This window comes from Saimiri boliviensis, chromosome 13, assembly GCF_048565385.1.
Source record: "Saimiri boliviensis isolate mSaiBol1 chromosome 13, mSaiBol1.pri, whole genome shotgun sequence".
NCBI lineage: Eukaryota > Metazoa > Chordata > Mammalia > Primates > Cebidae > Saimiri > Saimiri boliviensis.
In genome coordinates, this window is record NC_133461.1 from 82,877,408 (window position 1) to 82,900,310 (window position 22,903).

At 35.8% G+C, this 22,903-nt stretch overlaps 1 long non-coding RNA gene across 1 annotated transcript in view; it reads right to left on the bottom strand.

Annotated features, from left to right (window-relative positions):
* Positions 1-1,580: 1,580 nt before the first annotated feature.
* LOC141580835 (uncharacterized) overlaps positions 1,581-22,903 on the bottom strand; it is a 114,719-nt gene continuing 93,396 nt past the window's right edge. Inside the window, exon 3 of the long non-coding RNA XR_012513209.1 lies at positions 1,581-5,650. This is a non-coding gene — a long non-coding RNA (uncharacterized LOC141580835). The remainder of the gene's footprint in view (positions 5,651-22,903) is intronic.

The following is a 22,903-nucleotide window of genomic DNA, read 5'->3' on the forward strand; positions in this document are numbered from 1 at the left end:
TTTTAGCTATTGTAAACAGGATAGCTCTCTTAATTTCTTTTTCAGCTATTATGTTATAGAACTATAGAAACACTACTAATTTTTTATTTGAGAAGGAGTCTTGCTCTGTCGCCCAGGCTGTAGTGCAGTAGCGTAGTCTGGGCTCACTGCAACCTCTGCTACCCAGGTTCAAGTGATTCTTGTCCCTGAGCCTCCCGAATAGCTGGTACTATAGCTGGGCACCACCATGCTTGGATAACTTTTTCATATTTTTAGTAGAGATGGGGTTTTGCCATTTTGGCCAGACTGGTCTTGAACTCCTGACCTCAGGTGATCCACCTGCCAAAGTGCTGGGATTACACACTACAGATTTTTGTATGATGACTTCGAATCCTGTAACTCTACTGAATTATTAGTTCTAAGAGTTTTTTGGGGGGAGTCTTTAAGGTTTCTATAAAGAGGGACAATTTGACTTCCTCTTATTTAATTTGAATGTTCTTTATTTCTTTTTCTTAATTGCTCTGGCTAAGAATTCCTATAATATGGTGATAAGGAGTGGTGAAAGTAGGCATCTTTGTCTTGTTCTGGTTGTTAGAGAAAAAGTCTTCAGCTTTTTGCCATTCATTATTAGGTTAGCTGTGGGTTTGCCTTTTTTTTGTATTGAGGTCTCTTTCTTCTATGGCAAATTCGTTGATTGTTTTTGGGTTTTTTTTTTTTTTTTTTTGAGATGGAGTTTCGCTCTTGTTACCCAGGCTGGAGTGCAATGGCGCGATCTTGGCTCACCGCAACCTCCGCCTCCTGGGCTCAGGCAATTCTCCTGCCTCAGCCTCCTAAGTAGCTGGGATTACAGGCACACGCCACCACGCCCAGCTAGTTTTTTTGTATTTTTAGTAGAGACGGGGTTTCACCATGTTGACCAGGATGGTCTCGATCTTTCGACCTCGTGATCCACCCGCCGCGGCCTCCCAAAGTGCTGGGATTACAGGCTTGAGCCACCGCGCCCGGCTGATTGTTTTTCTTATAAAGGGATGTTGAATTTTATCAAATGCCTTTTGTTTGTCTATTGAGATGCTTATGTACTTTTTGGCTTTCATTCTATTGATATGATATATCACATTTATAGATATGGGTATTTTGAACCATCTTTCCAGCTCTGGGATAAATCCTGCTTGATCATGCTGTATTATCTTTGTGATGTTGTTGGATTTGGATTGCTAGTATTTTGTTTGGGGTTTTTGCATCTTTATCAGAGATATTAGTCTTTAGTTTTTTGCTGTTGTTGTTGTCCTTGTCTAGGTTTTCTTTCTTTAAAAAAAGTTATAGGACCAGGCAGGGTGGCTCACACCTATAATCCCAGCACTTTGGGAGGCTGAGGCAGGTGGATCACGAGGTCAAGAGATCGAGATCATCCTGGTCAACATGGTGAAACCCCGTTTCTACTAAAAATACAAAAATTAGCTGGGCATGGTGGCGCACGCCTGTAGTCCCAGCTACTCGGGAGGCTGAGGCGGGAGAATTGCTTGAACCCAGGAGGTGGAGGTTGCGGTGAGCCGAGATCGCACCATTGCACTCCAGCCTGGGTGACAAGAGCAAAGCTCCGTCTCAAAAAAAAAAATATATATATACACACACACACACACACACACACACACACACACACACATACACACACACATACACTTTAAGTTCTGGGATACATGTGCAGAAAGTGCACGTTTTTATATAGGTATACACGTGCCATGGTGGTTTGCTGCACCCATCAACTCATCATCTACATTAGGTATTTGTCCTAATACTATCTCTCCCCTAGCTCCCCACCCCATAACAGGCCCTAATATGTGATGTTCCCCTCCCTGTGTACATGTGTTCTCATTGTTCAACTCCCACTCATGAGTGAGAACATGCGGTGTTTGGTTTTCTGCTCCTGTTAGTTTGTTGAGAATGATTGTTTTCAGCATCATCCATGTCCCTGCAAAGGATGTGAACTCATCATTTTTTATGGCTGCGTAGTATTCCACGATGTAGATGTGTCCCCTTTTCTTTATCCAGTCTATCATCAATGGACATTTGGGTTGGTTCCAAGTCTTTGCTATTGTGAACAGTATTCAATAAACATAAATGTGCCTGTGTCTTTAGGTAGAATGATTTATAATCCTTTGGGTATATATCCAGTAATGTGATTGCCGGGTCAAATGGTATTTCTGGTTCTAGATCGTTGAGGAATCACCATACTGTCTTCCATAATGGTTGAACTAATATACACTCCCACAAACAATGTAAAAGTGTTCCCATTTCTCCATATCCTCTCCAGCATCTGTTGTTTTCTGACTTTTTAATGATCGCCATTCTAACTGGTGTTAGATGGTATCTCATTGTGGTCTTGATTTGCATTTTTCTAATGACCAGTGATGAGCTGTTTTTCATGTTTTTTTGGCTGCATAAATGTCTTCTTTTGACAAGTGTCTGTTCATATGCTTTGCCCACTTTTTGATATTTTTTTTTCTTGTAAATTTGTTTAAGTTCCTTGTAGATTCTGGATATTAGCCCTTTGTCAGATGGGTAGATGACAAACATTTTCTCCCATTCTGTAGGTTGCCTGTACACTCCAATGGTAGCTTCTTTTGCGATGCAGAAACTCTTTAGTTTAATTGGATCCCATTTGTCTATTTTGGCTTTCTTTGCCATTGCTTTTGGTGTTTTAGTCATGAAATCTTCGCCCATGACTATGTCCTGAATGGTATGGCCCAGGTTTTCTTCTAGGGTTTTTATGGTTTTAGGTATTACCTTTAAGTCTTTAATCCATCTTGAGTTAATTTTTGTATAAGGTGTATGGAAGTGGGGCAGTTTGTTTTCTGTTACATTTCAGCAGTGAAGCCATTAGATCATGTACTTGTCTTTGTTGGGAAATTTTTATTACTCATTAAATCTTGTTACATCTTGTCTGGCTGCTCTGGTGTTAGATGTATATAAATTTACAATTGCAATATCCTCTTGCTGAATTTCTTTTTGTCATTACATAATTACATTCTTTGTCACTTTTTATGTTTTTAAATTTAAAGTATATTTTGTCTGATGTAATTATAGCTACTCCTACATGCTTTTGGTTTTTCTTTGCATCTAATATCTATGCCTCCACTTTCAGTCTATATGCATCTTTATAGGTGAAGTGAGTTTCCTGTAGACAGCATATAGATGGCTTGTGTTTCCTATCCATTTATCCAATCTGTATCTTTTCATTGAGAAATTTATACCATTTGTAGTCAAATTGTTATCGACAGGCAAGGACTTATTCCTATCATTTTTTTAATAATTTTATGCTTCTTTTGAAAATGCATTCCTTTTTGTCTTACAGTTTATATTTGTGGCCTTTTAATAGTGAAAACTTGTGATTCTTTTATCTTTGTCAGTGATTTGTGTATCTGCTCTACAAGTGAGTTTTTTACTTTTCATAATGGAAGATATGATCTCTTCACTTCTACAGATAGAACTATCTTAAAAATTTTTTGTAGAGTTGGTCTAGTGGTGATAAATTCCTTCAGTTTTACTCATCTGGGACAGATTTATCAACTTTTTTCCTGAGATTGCTTTGCTAAATATGGTATTGTCTGGCAGTTATTTTTCTCTTGGCAACTAAAATATATCATCCCATTTGTTTCTACTGAGAAAACCTTTCATGAGTCTGATGGGGATTCCATTATATGTGACTTAACGCTTTTCCCTTGCTGTTTTTTAGAATTCTTTTTTATGTTTAACAGTTTTACTATAACGTATTTCAAAGAAAACCTTTTTGGGTTGACCCTACTCATGGGTCTTCAGGCTTCCTTTATCTGGATGTCTATATTTGCGTCCAAGACTTGGGAAATTTTCATCTACAATTTCATTATGTTTTCCACATCATTTCCCATATCTTCTTCTGGAATTCCTAAAATGCAACTTTTTTTCCCCACTTAATGGTCTCCCCTATAGCACATAGACTTTGTCTATCCTTTTTCATTATTTTTTGTATGACTGGATTATTTCAAGAAGAGACCCTTCTTCAAGTTGAAAAATTCATTTATATGCTTGATCTAGTCTATTGTTGAAGTTTTCAATTAGATTTTTATTTATTGATTCAATTTCTCATTCAGATCATAAAATGTTTTCCAAATTTTGTTAAATTATCCATCTGTGTTCTTGTGTATCTGGCTGAATTTCCTTAAAATCTTTATCTTCTTCAGTATTTCATAATCTTTTTTTCATTTGTGTCAACTACTATAGGACTGTGTTTCTCTGAACATGTCATGTTTTTTGTTTCATTTTTCTTCTGTTCCTATGTTGATATCTATGCCTTTGATAAAACAGTCACTTCTTCGAATTGTACGGAGAAGATTTTGTAGGAAATGATTTTTCCCTTTTAATGTATCTGTAAGTGTTAGTTTGGTAGCGTGCTTTGGTTTTCTTGCTGGGCACAGTGATAGAGTCTCTGTGATTTATTTGGCTATAATGAATGTGCATGTTGTGAGTGCCTCAGTGGTAGAGGCTATTTTTTGTGGAGGCTGTGGCATGGCTTTTCTTGGAATAAGAATGCAGAAAAGCCTGGTTTTGTGGCTTCTTGGGGGAACATGAAGGTGTACAGCCTCTCTGCTGTAAGACAAGGCAGGGTTGCCAGCAGTGATAGGCCACAGGTCAGTGAGTCCATGGGACCCTGGGAAGTGTGTGCAGGTGCCAGTCGGTCCTGGGTGGTGAGCCTTATTTTTAAATAGAATAGGCCAGTGAGAAAAGCATAGACATAATTTGTTTTTAAGGGGCTCAGAAACATAGGAAATAAAATGAAGTGAGAAAATTTATGAAGATAAAATATTCAAATGACAGTGCAAAGAAATATGTAGAGTAAAAATTACATAAAGTTTGAATGAGACCTGGCGTAGAGAATGTTAAGGCTAAATACATAGAGAAGAATGGGATCGCCTCACCTAGTGGTTGTGACTACAGTTTCTGAAGTCAGACAAACCTAGAATTGAATCCCAGCTCTCTTATTCATTAGAGATGTAGCTTTATGAATGTTACTTAAGACGTGCTAGCCTAATTTCTTCATGTATTAAAGAGAATAGTAAACTACCATCATAGAATTTCACAAAGCTTTTCAATGAAATTGTGTATGTATGTAACTTGGTATGAAGACTGGCACAGAGTAAGTGTTCAATAAAATGTTGGTGAAATTTTTCTTGAAATAAAGTACTCACATTCTGAAGAAGAGTAAACAGAAGGCACAATTTATTTAGTGGACAATAATAGGAAGCTTAGGTATAAGAAATAGCATAGAAGATGCCAAAAGTTATGGTGAAACATAGTATCTGAAAAAAAAATTAGCGCCCGTTGATTCTTCAGTGGAAAGTATATTTATAAATAAGAAATCATTGGCTGGGTATGGTGGCCTATGCCTGTAATCCCAGCACTTTTGGAGGCTGACGTGGGCAGGTCAGGAGTTTGAGACCAGCCTGGCCTCAAACATGGGAAAACCCCATCTCTACTAACAGTACAAAAAATTAGCCAAATGTGGAGGGACACACCTGTAACCACAGCTACTTTGGAGGCTAAGGCAGGAGAATTGCTTCAATTCAGAAGGTGGAGGTTGCAGTGAGCCGACATCACGCTATTGCACTTCAGCCTGGGCAACAGGGTGAGACTACATCTAAAAAAAAAAAAAAAATTCTTTTGCTGAAGGCTATATAAAATTGATCCTTAGATTACATTTTTGAGTTACAGCTAATTCTAGGTAATTTTTTTTAATAAATTGGCTCTTTTTCTTCCTTGCTGCACTAATTTTGGCTATTTAACTACTTATTAAGATTTTTACCAAAAGTACTTACATGAAGAAGAGGTTAAAAGTCAAATAATCTTGGATTACCAGGTGGTTATAATGCTACCAGGTAAAGAATAATCACAGCACCTGCTCAATTAAAGAACATACTCTATCAGAGTATGTTAGACAATTTTGATCCTAGTTTCTAGTGAAATCTTTAGACACCATGCCTCCAACATGATCTGCCCCGGGTGCATATGCTCAATTTCATGAAATGAAGCTTTTGAAGGTTATCCAGTATAAACATTGTGTTAGGATACAGAGGGTTTAACTAAGAACCAGAGTCTCATTATGCTACTGGTAGCTAGTGAGACATGAGCAAGGGCTCCCCATCAGGAATGTCAGGTGATGATCAAATAATGGTCATGCAGTTGTCATATTATCTCTCTAAAATAACTGGTCACAGCTGGTGGTAGAGAAAGGCAGTCTCACCTAAAATGTGACCAGCAGCTTCCTGTTAAGATCTCAGGAGGTGGGTGAGTGGGCTCACACATGCACACTAAGAGGCAAAGTGGTAGATTTAACAGGTATGTTACCTACTAAAGATATCTGACTGGTAAGGGAAGAATGCCTCAAGTGAGTATGCATACAGCTTTAGTAAGCACACTGTGCTACTAAATTTACGACATTCTGTGAATAAATATATAATTCTAAAAAAAAACTGTGTAACCCCAAAGAAGTCAGGAAAAAGGAGAAATACAATAGAACAAAAATCAAAATGGTAGACTTATGTCCTGATATATCAACAATTTGACTAAATGGTATAAAGTGCTTCAGTTAAAAGACAACAACTGGCAAAGGAGAACATCCCCAACTCTGTGTGCTTTGTAAGAAACTCATTTCAAATAAAATTACATAGGCATGTCGAAAGTAGAAAAATGGAAAATGTGTCATGCATCAAAAGAAAGCATAAATGGCCATATTATTAATGGATAAAGTAGACTTCAGAGCTACAAAAACTTTCAGAAACAGAGAGAAACATATAATGATAAAGGGCCAGTCCACCAAAATGATGTAGCAACTACAAATAAGTAATAAGCAACAGAGCCATAAAATATGAAGCAAAAAGTGATAAAACTGGAATGAGAAATGGAGATATCTACATATATATTTGGAGACTTAAACAGTGCTTTCTCAATATTTGATAGAACTACATGGATAATCATCAAGAATATGGAAGAACTCAGCATTATCATTCAACAGAATCTAATAAGCATTTATAGAACACTCCATCCAACAACAAAATAAATGTACTTTTCACGTATCCATAGAATATGTACTAAAACAGATGTCTTGAACCATAAAAAAGCTCAAAAATTTAAAATAATAGAAATTATGTGAAATGTGTTCAATTGCAAAGAAACGTACGTAGAAATCAATTGACAGAAAAAGGAAAATCTCAGAATGCTTAACTCTCCAAGGAAGTTAAAAACGGCATTAAACTTAATACAAATGAAAATTTAACATAAGATTTGTGTAACATGCTAAAGCAGAGAGGGAAATTATAGCACTAAATATACATCTTAGTCAAGATAAAAATATCCAAAGAAAGTATAAGGAATGAAATAATTACTAGCAGAATTCAATGAAATTGGAAAAAAATAATTGTCAATAAAAAAAGCTGTTTCTCGAATAGGTCAATAAGTTTGAGAAAATTTTATTGAAGACACAACATACCACTGTTAGTAATAAAATAGGAATTACTGCTACAGACCCTGTGGATATCAATAGCATAATAATGAACAATCATATGCACATAGAGTTTGGATGAGATGGACTACTACTTTGAACAACACAAACTATCACAACTCACTCAATATATATAATAGATGATTTACTACCACAACTCACCCAATATATATTTGAACAATATATATTTGAACAGCTATTAAGGTAGTTAAAATCTGTATTTAAAAATGACCCCCACATGTTTAGAAATCATTAAATTGTGATGGTTTCAAGGAAAATGTATACAGACATAAGGCTGGTTTAATATTTTAAAATTAACCAATGTAACCTATATGAAAAGGCTAAAAAAATTATGTAAGTGAAGGCAGAAAAACATCTGATAAAATTCATCACCCTTTCATAATGAAAACTCACAGAAAAGAAATGAGGTAAAATTTCTAACTTAATAAAGGGGATCTACAATAACCCTATAGCTAACGCTAAATGATAAAAAACTGAAAACTTCCCTCTAGAACTGAGAACAAGAAAAAGGTGTTCATTCTTACTACTCTTTTTCAACATCATACTGATAGGTCTACCCTGTGCAATAAGGCAAGAAATAAAAATTAAAGGGCACATTTTCCAGGAAGGATTAAAGTATTCCTGTTTGTAAGGTTATAATTTTCCATGTAGAAAATTCCAAGGCATGCACCAGAAACAAAACCCTCCCGGAACTGAGTGAGTTTGACAGAGTCACAGGGTACAAGATAAACATAAAGAAATCAATTTTATCTATATACTGGCAGTAAGTAGACACAAAAATTACAGTATTACTTACAATTGTTTAAGAAATTAAAACACAGGTGTAGATCTATAAAACATGTACAGGACTTGAGTGGGAAAAATTATACAACACTGATGAAACAAATTCAAGGTCAATATAATATTCTGTGTCCATGGATTCAAAGACTCAGCAGAGTAAAGATGTCCTCAATTAGCATGCATGCTTACTACAATACTTATAAATAATCCAAGGGTGGTTTGTTTTGTTTTGTTTTGTTTTGTTTTGCAGTTACAGATGAGAAAAAAAGCTGGAATAATAAGGTAAATGGAATATGTCTATGTAATTGCAACACCTTATATAGCTACAGTAATCAACTATATGATCAATATATTGATATAGCCCAGTAAAACAGACTAGATGACCAATCAATACAATTATACAAGTATGCTCAACTCATTTTCAAAGGTAAAAAAGCAGTTCAATGGAAGAAAGATAGCCTTTTTAACTGGAGGAATTACACATTTATACTCCACACCCACCTTTCAAAATTCTCAAACTATCACACCTTATTTAAAAAAACTCTAAATAGTTCAAAAACTTCTATTTAAACAAATTTATAAAACTTTTAGGGAAAAGATCTAGGTCAAAACAGAGTTCTTAGATATACAACAAAAAGCACAATTCATAACAAAAACCATAATTTGGATTTTATCAAAATTTAAGAATTTGCTTTATGAAACACCCTCTTTTAAAAATTAAAAGACAAAGTACAGAGCGGGAGAGATTATTTGCAAATGATGTATCTGACAAATAGCTAGTATACAGAATATGTAAACTCTCAAAACTCAATAGTAAAAAATAATCTTATTTAAAAATGGGCAAAAGACATGACACATTTCACTGAAAATGATATACTGATGGCAAATAAACATATGTTTGATATCATCAGTAAATGCAAACTAAAACCACCATGAGATATTACTACATACCTATCAGAATGGCTAAATTAAAAATATTGACAATAAATGCTGGTGAGGATGCAGATAATGTGTTAACTAATGTGTTGCTGGGAATATAAAATTATATAGCCACTCTGGAAAACTGCTTGGCAGTTTCTTAAATAATTAAACAAGCAACTACTGTAAGACCCGACAATATGGGGCATTTGTCTATCCCAGATAGATGAACACGTGTTTATATAAAACCCAGCATGAGAATGTATATTAATTTTATTCATAAGAGCCAAAAACTAGAAACAACTCAATGTTGATAGGTGAATTGTTAAAATAATTGCGGCAAATTCATACCATGGCATAGTATTCCGTGCTCAAAAGGAATAATGATGTAATTCTAACTGTAACTGGGGTGAGGTTCCAGAGAACTAAACTGAGTAAAAAAAACCCTAATCTCCAAAGGTCATATGGTGTATGACTCCACTGATGACACCTTTGCAAAATGACATATTTATTACAATGGAGAACAATTTAGTGGTTGCGATGAAGTAAAAGGGAAGTGAGCGTACCTATAAAAGGGTAACATGAAGGATCCTGTGGTAATGGAAATGTTCTGTATCTTCACAGTATTAATGAAAATATCCTGTTCATCATACTGCACTACAGTTTTGCAAGATGCTACCATTGGGGGAAACTGTAAAGGATATGCAGATTCTCTTTGTATTGTTTCTTACCACTGCATGCAAATACAGTTATATTAAAATAAAGGTATAATTTTAAAAAGAGAACAAAACTGGAGAACTCATAGATCTTTCCAACATTTTCTATAAAGCAACAGTAATAAAGTGTCAAATATATAATTTTTGTGGTTAAAAAACCCACAACAGTTTACCATCTTAAGTGTGCAGATTAATAATGCTTAGTGTCTTCACATTGTTTTCAAACAGATCTCCAATCTTTTTCATCATCTTTGAAATCTGAAACTGTAACCCTCCTTTTCTCCCTTCATCTAGTCCCTGTCACTACCGTTACACTTGCCACCGCTATGAATTAAATTACTTAAATTACTTAAGTAAGTGGAGTCATATGCTCTTTTTTGACATGCATACCTTTCCTATAATGTCTTTGATTCATACATGTTGTAGCATGTGACAACTTACTTTTTAAAGGGTGCATAATATATATATGTACCACATTTTGTTTGTTTATTCATCTATTGATGAACATTTAAATTGCATCCACCTCATAGACGGTAGATAATGCTGCTATGAATTTGGTTGTGTAAATATATTTTCAAGATTCTACTCTCAATTCTTTTGGATAAATCCTCAGAAGTGGAATTTCTGGATCACTGGTGGTTCTATTTTTAATTTTTTTGAGGAAACTCCATATTGTTTTTCATAATACTTGCATCATTTTGTAATCCCACCAATACTGTATAAGGGTTTTAATTTCTCTGTATCTTCACCAACATGTCATTTTCTGTTGGTGCTGTTTTGTTTTATTGAAACTAGGCATCCTAATGAGTGTGAGCTGACATATTACTGTAGTTTTGATTTTCATTTCTCTGATTAGTAATGATGCTGAACATCTTTTCATATGCTTGGTGGCCATTTGTATATCTTCGTTGGAGAAATGTCCAAGTTCTTTGCCCATTTTATAAAATTCAATCATTTGGGTTTTTGTTGTTGACTTGTAGGAGTTTTCGAATATATTCTGGATATTAACCCCTTATCAGATAATTGATTTGCAAATACTTTTTCCTATTCTTCAGGCTGACTTTCACTTTTTTGATTATGTGCTTTGATGCACAAAAGTTTAATGGACAGATGATCTTTGATATACAATAGGGTTATATCCCTATAAATCCATCATAATTTTAAAAATATCATTGTCAAAAAAGCATTTAGTAAACATATTCTACCGAACATCATAGCTTAACCTAAGCAAAACCATCTAACACAAAACCTATTTTATAATAAAGTGTTGAGTATCTGATCTTATTTATTGAATACCAAACTGAAAGTGGAAAACATAATAGTTGTATGGGTACTTTAAGTACAATTTCTGCTAAATGTGTGTTGCTCTCCCACTATTATAAAGTGGAAAAAGAATAGGTCAAACTTTCTTCAGTGGGGACATCTGTAGTCTCATTTGTGTATTGTTGCCTGTGCTTTTGGTGTGGTAAACAAACAAACAAAAATCCCTGCCAAATCCAGTGTCAGCTTCTCCTGCATGGTTTTCTATGTGGTTTATAGTTTTACCTTTTATATTTAGGGATTTATTCTATTTTTAGTTAATTTTCTATATGCTTTAAGTTAAACATCTTCATTGCTTTTTTACAGGTAAATATATGGCTTTCTTGTATCATTTGTGGAAGAGACTGTCCTTTTTCTGTTGAGTGGTCTTGGCACACTTACCAAGGATCATTTGTCTATATACACAGGGTTTATTTTTGTGCTATTTAGTTAAGTCAGTATTTCAGTCTTTATGCCAGTACCACCCTATTTTGTTACTATAGCTTAGTAATATTGTTTAATATAATAAAGTTTTATTTTTCAAATTTTTTTTGGATTTCATGAGATTTGATAAAGATATACAGATATATATCTTTAAAGACCATGTAGAATTCAGCCATAAAGCTCTAGGATGTGGGTTTTTCTTTAATAGGGGATTTTAAAAAATTACTGTTTCTCCATGGTTCAGTCATGTAGGTTGTGTGTTTCTTGGAATTTATCCATGTCTTTCAGGTTATCTGTTTTGTTTGGTATACAATATATCTAGACATGTGTGTGTATGTGTGTGTGTGTGTGTGTGTGTGTGTATATATATATATATATATATATATGTAATTTTATTATACTTTAACTTCTGGGATATGTGTGCAGGTTTGTTACATAGATATACACGTACCATGGTGATCTGTTGCACCAGTCAACCCCTCATCTAGGTTTTAAGTTTCTCATGCATTAGGTATTTGTCCTAGTACTCTTCTCTCCCTTCCCTCAACCTCCAGCTGGCCCCTGTGTATGATGTTCCCTTCTCCGTGTCCATGTGTTCTCATTGTTCAACTCCCACTTGAGAACAATATTTATGTATTTTTAAAATATCTGCAACAGTTTAAGTTCAGTGCTTGGCAAAGTTCATTCCTAAGTATTTTATTCTTTTTAATTAGATTAGATAAAATTTCCACTACTATGTTGATTAGAAGTGCCAAGAGTAGGCATCCTTTTCTTGTTCCTGATCTTAAAGTTTTCACTTTTCACCACTGACTATATTAGTTGTGGGGTTTATTATGTTGAAGTTTTCTTCTATTCCTAGATTGAATGCTTTTGTCATAAGAGTGTGTTGCTAATTGCCTCTTCTACACAAATTGATACCATCATAGAGTTTTGTGCTTCATTCTGTTAGTGCTGTGTATAACGCTGATTTTTGTATGTTGAACCATCCGGGCAATCTAGAAATTTCACTTGATCATAGTGTATAATCTTTTTAATGTGTTGTTGAATTTTATTTGCTAGTATTTTTTTTTTAAGGATTTTGATACCCATATTCATCAGGGATATTGGACTGCTGTTTTCTTTTGGTATTTTTGTCCCTCCTTTCAATGTTTGGAAGAGTCTAAGAAGAATTAATATTTGTCATTTAAAGATTTGGTAGAATTCAGCCATAGCGGATTTTTAATAGGGGATTTTTTTAAATTACTGAGTTTCTTCATGATTTAGTCATGTAGGTTGTGTGTTTCTTGGAATGTATCCATGTCTTTTAGGTTACCTATTTTGTTAGTGTGCAATTATTACAGTAGTTGTTTCGTCATCTTTTGCATTTATGTCCTGTTATAATTTCTCCTTTCGTTTCTAAATTTAGAGTGTTCTTTTTTCTTAATCTAAAGCTTTGTTAAACTCCGATCATCTTTAAAAACTCAGATTGGTTGTTGATTTGAAATATTTTTTGATATGCACATTTACAACTATAAACTTCCCTCTAACGCTGCTTTTGCTGCATCCCACCAGTTTTGATGTTTTTATTTTCATTTGTGCTTTTCATTTGTGAAATTTCAAATTCCCTTTTTTCTTTGATTCACTGTTTTTTCAGACTATGTTTTTTAATTTCCACATATTTCTGGATATTCCTGTTTCATTTGTTCTATTGATTTCTAGTTTCATTCTACATTAATTAGAAGAGATACTTTGTATAATATATATTTTTTGGATTTGTTAAGTGTGGTATTTTGGTCTAATATGATCTTGGAAAATGTTTCAAATGTACTTAAACAGTGTTCATTCTATTGCGTGGAATGTTCTGCACGTGTCTGCTAGGTACTGTTGGTCTATGTAGTTGTTCAAGGGCTCTATTTCCTTGTTGATCCTCTGGTTGTGGTGTAGGATATTTAAGTCTACTACTATTTTGGTGTTGCTATATTTCTTGCTGAAATTCAAAGCACAAATATAATTGGTGTATCTTCTTGGTGAATTTACTTTATGATATCTTTCTCATGACATAGTTTGAAAGTCTATTTTGTCTTATACTACTCCTGGTACTGTTTTTGTTACCATTTGCATGAAATATGCTTTTTTATTGTTTCAGCCTATGTTTGTTCTTAGTTATAAAGTGAGTCCCTTATAGATAGCATAGGGTTGGATCCTCTTTTTAAATTCATTTAGCCAGTCTATAATTAATTGAGGAATTTAACCCACTTACATTTAAAATAATTACTAATGGAAAAGGACTACTGCCCTTTTATTGTTTTCCCTATTTCTTTTTTTTTTTTTTTTTTTTTTTTTTTTTTTTTTTTTTTGAGATGGAGTTTCGCTCTTGTTACTCAGGCTGGAGTGCAATGGCATGATCTCGGCTCACTGCAACCTCCGCCTCCTGGGTTCCGGCAATTCTGCCTCAGCCTCCTGAGTAGCTGGGATTACAGGCACGTGCCACCATGCCCAGCTAATTTTTTGTAATTTTTTAGTAGAGACGGAGTTTCACCATGTTGACCAGGATGGTCTCGATCTCTTGACCTCGTGATCCACCTGCCTTGGCCTCCCAAAGTGTTACAGGCTTGAGCCCCCGAGCCCGGCCTGTTTCCCCCATTTCTTATAGCATTTCCCCCCTACTTTTCTCTTCCTGCCTTTCCTTGTATTTCATTGATTTCTTTATAATGATATGCTTTGATTCCCCTCTTATGCCCTTTTGTATATATTGTATAGATATTCTCTTCATGGTTATTAATGCTAACAAATAGGTTATCAAACCTATTTGTCATTAATGTATGACTTCAATCACATAAACTCTACATTGTTAGAACTTCACCCCTTCAATTTATATCACAAATTACATCTTTATACATTGACTATTAACACAGATTTACAGTTATTGTTTTCATCACTTTAATACACTAAAATTATTCTTGCATAGGTTACTAATTTCTTCCATGCATTTACTTTTACTAGAGAACTTACATTTCTGTACAGCTCCCCATTGCTGCCTATCATCCTTTTATTTCAACTTGAAGGACTTCCTTTAGTATTTCTTGAAGGGCAGGCTCAAGAGTAATGAACTTCCTCAGATTTGGTTTATCTGGAAGTCTTAATTTGTCTTTCTCTTTTGGACATAATTTGTTTGAATGTAGTATTCCTTGTTGACAGTTCTTTTAATTCTCCTATTATATCATCCTATTCTCTTCCATCCTGTAAAAAATATGATAATCTTATGGTAGCTCCCTTCCTTCCATGTGACAAATTGGCTTTTTTTTCCCCCTGCTTTCAAGAGTTTGATGATTATGTGTCTAAGTGTAGAGCTTCTTGATTCTGTATGTTCATTTCTTTCCTCAGATTTGAGTAGTTTTCAGCCATTATTTTTTAAAATAAGTTTTCTATCACTTTCTTCTGTATCTGGGACTATTATAATAAGTATATTGGTCCACTTGATAGTGTCCAATACGTCTTTTAGGCTTCTTCACTGTTTCTCCGTTTTTTACTTTTTGCTCTCATAACTTGATGAATTCAAATCATCTATCTCAAAGTTTGTTGATTCTCTCTTCTGCCTGCTCAAGTCTGTTCTTGAATCTGTCTAATAAATTTTTCAATTCAGTTTATTTTCTAGCTCATTTTTAATAGTTTGTATGATAGTTAAAGTTCTTTGTTAGACAGCTCATGGATCTACATTTCTTAATGTTGATTATGGAGATTCATTGTTTGTTTTATGCATTTGGGCCATGATCCCTGTTTCCTTTTATACCTTGTGAGAGATACATATGGTTGAAGTTAGGGCATTTGAGGAAAACGACCTCTCCTAGTCTTTGTGTACTGGCTTTATGCAGATCTTTTCTGATATCTTCCTCCTGGCATCTCTCTGAAACCGCAGCTCTAATATACTGCTTGCCTTTATTTTCAGCAGCTTCAAAACTTGGGTGCTGTTCTCTTTAGTGCTCTGAATCCGGTGAGTCAGAAACCATTCCCTTGGGCAGCCAGTTGTTTAGAGTGTTTAGCTGTTAACTAAATTTTTGTGGGCTTAAATTCCACCAATCTAGCAAGGGCTTAGCTTAATTAAGTGTAATTTACTTACTCAGGGCTTTGAAGGCCCTTGGTCTTATGTAACTAAATTTCTAAGTTACAATTAGTATTAATGGAGAGATGGGGAGGAAGAGGGTAGAAGAAATAACAAGTAGGGGAAAGAATAGTATGGGTTTGGCATTTTCAAATTGTCATTTTATTTTCATATTATTAGATGTGGGGAATAGTGTCACTGAGATGGAATAAATTAGGCATATGAAAAAGTACAGGTTAGGTAGGGTTATGATAGCTATAATGGTAAGGCTATTGTTTTTTGTAAATTCTTGGTTGATGATTTATTTAGGCAGGAACACCGTTAATGGAGGTAAATCTCCTAGGGATAGTAGAATTAGTGGAATTACAGGTGTCAGCCATGTTAATTCGTTCAAGTATGAGACAGTGTCAGGGTCCTCATGCTTTTACTCAGGCTGGGTGCTAGAAATGCAGTTGTCAAGATAATCAGGTTTAGAATGGTAATGTTTGGGTTATAGATTAGTACTGCTATTCTTCAACATATGTGAGTGAGGAGCAGATAAGATTTTACACAGTTGTGTTTGGTTAAGGTCTCTTCAACTGCCTACTATAACAGATAGGATTGTGATAGGAGGATGTTCGTGTTTGTTGATGGGAAAATTCAAAACATAATCGAGATAAGGCCTAGTTTTCGTCATGTGAGGAGAAGTATGCCAGACATTAGAGAGGTTCCTTGGGTTACCCCTGGGAATCAGAAGTGAAAGGGGGCTATTCCTAGGGTTATTACTATTAAGGATAAAAATTGATTAATAGTGTTTATTCATTGTTTGGAGGACAGGTTATTGGAAAGGATACCTATCATGAGAATTACAGATGTGGTTGCTTGTGTAAGGAAGTATTTAGTGGCTGCCTCTGTAGGGAGAGTATTTATTTTTTAATTAAGATTGGGGTACGGGCTAATGTTTATTTCTAGATCTCTTCAGATGAGAAATAAGTGTGAGCTTAGCATTGTGATAAGAGTTCCTGTGAAAATAGGGAAATAAATTAATTGAACTTTTTCAGGGTATTGGCTTGATAGATTTTTAGCTGACCTTACTCTAGGACATAGTGTAACAGGTAGCATGGAGAATTTTGGATTCTCAGGGGTAGGTTCAATTCCTATAGTTCAAGAAATAAGAGGATTTTAACTTTTATTGTTCACACTATCAAAGTAATTCTTTTATCAGACATATTTACTATGTTTGGGGTAGGATGCTGGAAATTAGGATAGACATTGAGATACATTATATGCAGAATGCTAGTGTAAGTGGTAGGAAATTTTTTCATAGAAGATTTATGAGTTGGTAGAATCGTGGGTATACTGTTCAAATTCATAAAGATAGGGTGGTTAGAAGAAGGGTCTTAGTAATGAAATTTGCAGTATAGAGTTCTGGTGAATAGGCAGGTGTAGTGTTCCTAGGATGACAGTAATAGGGCCTTTATTACAATAGTATTCCTGTATTCTGCTATAAAGAAGAGGGCACATGAGCCTGAGGCATATTCGATGTTGAAGCCTGAGACTAACTCTGCCTCTCCTTCTGTTAGATGAAAAGGGGCTCAGTTAGTTTCCGCTAGCGTGGAGATAAATCATATTATGGCTAGGGACCACAATGGTAGGAGCAGTCAGAAGAATTCTTGCATTGTGATAAGTGACTCATTTAACTTAAATGCATTTATCAATAGAACTGATAGCAGGATAATGGCTAGGGTGACCTCATGTGAAATTGTCTCAGCCACAGCTGGTGATGCACTGATTAGTGCATATTTTGCATTAGATGCTCATCCTGATCACAGAATAGATGGTTAGGCTTGATGTGGCTAGTATAAATAGGAGGCCTATATTGAAATTAATTAGAGGATCTGGTATAGGGAGGGAGTTCATCAGAGGAAAACTATAGAAAGGGCTAGGATTGAAGCAGTAATATAGAGGGTAATAGATGTTGAGGGCCCTAAGGGTTCTTCGGTGAAAGGTTTTATTTTCTCAGTGAATCACTGAAGCAGCCCGTAGGAACCTACAATGTTTACTCATTTGAGTCATTTGTATATAGCCTGAAAGTTTTCATTGGATGAGTGTAAGGAATACTACAGTGATTAGAGTGGGAATAATAAGTAGGAGAAGGCTAATTATAGGCATAATGTTAAAAGGAGCTGAACCTCTGATAAAGTTTTAAGTTTTATGCAACTGCTGGGTTCTGCCATCTTAACCAATCCTGTTCTTGGATAGGGTGTGTGATGATCTGTTAGACAGAGACAGCATCATCTATGGAATGAGGGCGCTTTATGAAGTGAGCCCTATTTCTCTTGTCTATTTGTACTAGGAGAAATGTTAAATATAAAGAAATCGCTCTGGATTACTCTGATCAGAACTCAGACCATGTTAGGACTTTAATTGTTGAACAAACGAACACTTACTAGCGGCTACACCATTAGGATATCTTGATCCAACATTGAGGTCATAAACGCTATTTTTGATACGGATTCTAGAATAGGATCGTGCTGTTATCCCTCGGGTAACTTATTTCATGGATCAAATTATTGGGTCAAGTATACTAACTTGCTTAGTGTGGTCTTAATTCAACGTCCGAAGAACCTAAACTATGTTCTGACGTCACTCCAACCAAAATTTTTAATGCAGGCAAAGTAGGCTAGGGCCTATAGGCCTGTTTGAGTTTCATTTGCATTAATGAATTAAAGCATCATAGGGTCTTGTCATCTTGTTTGTTTATATCTGCCTCTTCATGGATAGGTCAATTTCACTGAACCTCATGTGGCCATTCATATAGGTTCTTACTTAGGGAACAAGTGATTATGCTACCTTTGCATGGTCTGGATACTGTGGCCATTGAACATATGTTACTGAGCAGGCAGTACCTCTGCTACCGGTATTGCTAGAGGTGATGGTTTTGGTAAACAAGGCAGGGTGAGATCTGCCAAATTCCTTTTTGTAATCTTTCCTTGGAGCATTCCTGGGTTGGGTGAACAGTGTAAATAATAGGGTGCTTATTATATCATTTATTAATATTAGGCTGTTAACTGTCAGTGGATTATTAACTGTCAGTTCTCAGTGTAAAGTTATTCATAGTTAATACATTATGCAGAAAAATAAGGGTTTGTCTTTGCTTTTTAATGCTTGATACAATTGTTTCATCTTTCCCTTATGGTACTATGTCTATTGTATCAGGGTAAAAATTCCTATTGCCTATAGTTTTGTCTGAAAAGATAGTTCGAAAATATTTTTACCGAGGTTTGGGGCTGGAGTTGGCTCAAAGTGATCAGGTCGTGATGAAAACTGGGTGTAAGCCGGATGCCTTTGGTTAAGCTACACTTTGGTTTGTCCAAGTACGCTTACCATGTTATCTCCTCTATAAGTGCATAAAAAATTTTTAAGTAATAGTGATTTCTAGAGTAAGATTTGAGGAGGGTGATGGGCAGTGTGTGTGTGTGCTTCATGGGCTTATTCAAACAAGCACTCTGCTCTTGGTTTACTGCTAAATCCTCCTTGAGCCCTTAGATTTCAAAAAGGTTGTCGTGAGATTTTCTGAACATAGAAAATGTAGCCCATTTCTTGTCACCTCATGGGCTGTGGTTTTACATGTGCTTACTCTATAACCTTTTTAGGGTTTGCTGAAGATGGTGGTATACAGGCTGAGGGCAAGAGGTGGGGAGGTGTACTAGGGTTTATCGATTATACAAAAGATTCCTCTAGAAAAATATAAAGCACTACCAAATCCTTTGAGTTTCAAACTGTTGCTTATAGTCCTCTGGCAAATGGTTTTGTTAATGTAACTATTAGAATTAAGGGCTAAGCATACTCTGGGGTATCCAATCCCAGCTTGGGTCTTAGCTATTGTGTCTTCAGGGTATTAAAGCCATTTTCATAGTATATTTTATTTCAGCTGGAATTTTTTACAACTTAGATGGGGTTTAGCTTTATTGAGGGCAGATCTTAAACACTTTTTAAGCTAAGTTCTATTAGCGTGGGTTAATCGTATGGCCACCATGGCTGGCACAAAATCGACTAACCCTAAATATTAGTATAGCTGCGTTAAACTAGTGTTTATTACTAAAGATTTATCACTGCTTTTTCCCATGGGGCTGTGGTTGAGCAAAGTGTTTTGAGCTGCATTTGTGCGTGCTTGATACCTGCTCCTTTTGATCTGGTGATCTAGAGGGCATTGTCACTGGAGCAGAGATGCTTACATGTATAATCTTACTAAGGTTTGGTCCTGACCTTTTTATTATCTATCTGTTTAGGGGGTTGTACAGACCCATCTAGAAATTGTCAGTGTCTTGCTTTGAATCAGAATCATTAAGCTACCTTAACTGCATAAATGGTTAAGTGTCCAGTATGAGAAAGAAATAAGGATAAATAGTTGCTTACAGTTCTGGAAATTCAAGGTCCTTATAGTTGAATTGGCAGCGGTTTGGCTGAGAGGCTTAGAGTATGATTGATTTAGGATATGATATATGGGGCAGTGCTTTCAGAGGGATATGCTCAAGGTATTGTATCAGGGTGGAAATTTAGTTATATTTGTTATACAAAATGGAGGATTAATTTAGTAGAAGGTCTTAAGATTTGTAGAAAAATTATATCAATTGAGGGGTAGCCGTTGGGGTGATTGTGGTTAAAAGCTCTGACTGGGTTGCATTTTAGTCTCTTATTTTTGGGGTTTGGCAAGGGCATATTTACCTAGGTTGATGGTAAAGTCAGAGAGATGGGGGATGTTGCAGATCTAATAGGAAATAGTTCTTGAAAGTGAGCGTACGTGCATGGGTCTATTGATTGTTATGTCCTTCAAACCCCTTATGGTTACTCTGCAGCCCAGAATATTCAATATAAGATCAGCTTCTACAATTGATTTGGCAGGAATCAAATCCAAGTTCATTTACAGTAGATGCAGTAGGGAGCAGGCCTTCCTCCATGGTGAGTGACAGCAGCCCTCACAGGTAACTATACCAAATGCATGACTGTGTTCACAAGACTGGTTAATAGGGTGGTAGTCATTAGGCTATTGAGATGCTTTATTTAAGGAGAACATGTGGGTGATCTTAGTTATATGACCCTGTAGAGTTTGAGTACAGTCACCCCAAGTGTCGTAAGCCTGGTGTGAGGAGGGTAGCACTCCTCAGAGGAGTGTAGGTAAGTTTACCTGGAGATAGAATCTCACTCTCTTGCCCCACTGCCACCTCCAGGGATTCTCCTGTCTCAGCCTCCTGAGTAGCTGGGATTACAGGCATGCGCCATCATACCTGGCTAATTTTTGTATTTTTAGTAGAAACAGAGTTTCACTATGTTGGTCAGGCTGGTCTCCAACTCCTGACCTCAGGTGATCCACCTGCCTCCCAGAGTGCTGTGATTGCAAAGACAATTAAGAAGAAAGAATCTAAAATAAAAAACATTTGCAGTCAAACAAAAATGAGGCAATTCATTACTGGTCAATAAGCACTAATGAAATACCAAAGATAGTTATTCAAGCAGAAATAACAAATGCAGATGTTAAGTGAAACTCTCATAAGCTGCAGGTGGCAATATCAACTAGTGCAATGTTTAAGACTACAAAACCTACGACCCAGAAATTCCACATCTCTTCACCTATGACTAAACCTTAGTAACTGGGATTTTACAATAAAGTATTCCATGTGTATCTGCAGTCTTTATAGAATAGGAGAAATTTAAGATTAAGCATAAAATGTAAGAAGAAGTAGAATCTCTATACAGGTGGTGAGTCTGGTAGACATTAGCTTGTGATGGAACCTGGACTCTTAAATTGGGTTGAGAATCAAAGAGGGTAAACATAAGAGCATATAAATTACAGACACAGACAAGTTGTATACGACCAAGGTCGTGTCTGGGTCTGTAGTTTTCTCCTCATACTATCTGCTGTTTACCCTCATCTGTACCATCACAGCCGTGGGCTTTCCCAGTAGCCTAATGCCTGCAAATCTAAGATTGTAGAAATGCTTCATTAGTCTATTTTGGTTAAAACAAAAATACATTCACTGGTTTTTAAAAATCACCATCTAAACGGAACCTTTCTACTCAAACCTTTGTCTTTTATTTCAAAAGCATTTAGTCGGCACTTACTAACACTTTCCTGGTATAGGGGCTTGCACAGAGGCTTCAAGCAAAGAAAGTGGCAAAAGCATAAAGATGAATGAGAAAACAGTGTAATGCTTAGTGAATCAAAAGTAGCTCCATCTTGGTGGACTTGAGAGAGCAAAAGGGACAGAGTAAGAGATGAAGCTGGAAAGGTAAGGCAACCCTGCTAGTGATGGATCTTGCAGATATGATTGAATTTTCAATTTTGTGCTAAAGAAATTGCTATGAGTTTTTACAACTTTACTCAGACTTAACGATTGAAGAGTCCAATTACTCTTTGACCTACCTAAAATTTTCTGAAAGGCAAAAGCTCTCCAGAAGTTTAAGGATTGTCTCTCCATAAATATATACACATGAGGAATATAAAACTATATTTTGGAAAACAATGTGGATTTTTTCTATTTAATCTGTACTTGACATAGCATAGTGTGAAAGGATCCAGTTTCCTCCCACTGGTCCTGGTTTCCATACCGTAAACACTGACCTACTTAATACCAAGACCTCTCTCCACAGACTTCATTATCTACTTCCTTTGCAGGTTTATGTTGGCATGTTTTAAAAACTCTATCTAGGGATGCTTTAGCAAAAAGACAGATCAAATTTATTTGGAAAGTGAAAAAGCACTTCATTTTCTTCCTCTCCCATCTGCCTCATTCACTCCTTTACCAGTTCTTCAATGTTATGCTCTCTATTACTGTGATCTTTTTCTGTTCTTCTGATGTGTCTATGACTTTGTTTCCATTTCTGCTGCTATCTAGGTAAGATGCACGGATCTTCACTTAAAACTCTCTGTTGATGTATCCTTTTGTTTTTTACCCCCTTCGACGTCTACCTCATAAGAGCCCAATGAACACCTTCAAGTCCAAGGATCGAGAAAAAAGAGATGCGGGTGGGGGGAGTATAGAAAAAAATTAGATAGGGACCAGACTGAAGTATGAAGTACACTATGCTCCTCTACCTGTAATCGAGGCAAGAAATGAGGGGGGTCCAAACTATGGCAGTGGAAATACAACATACGGA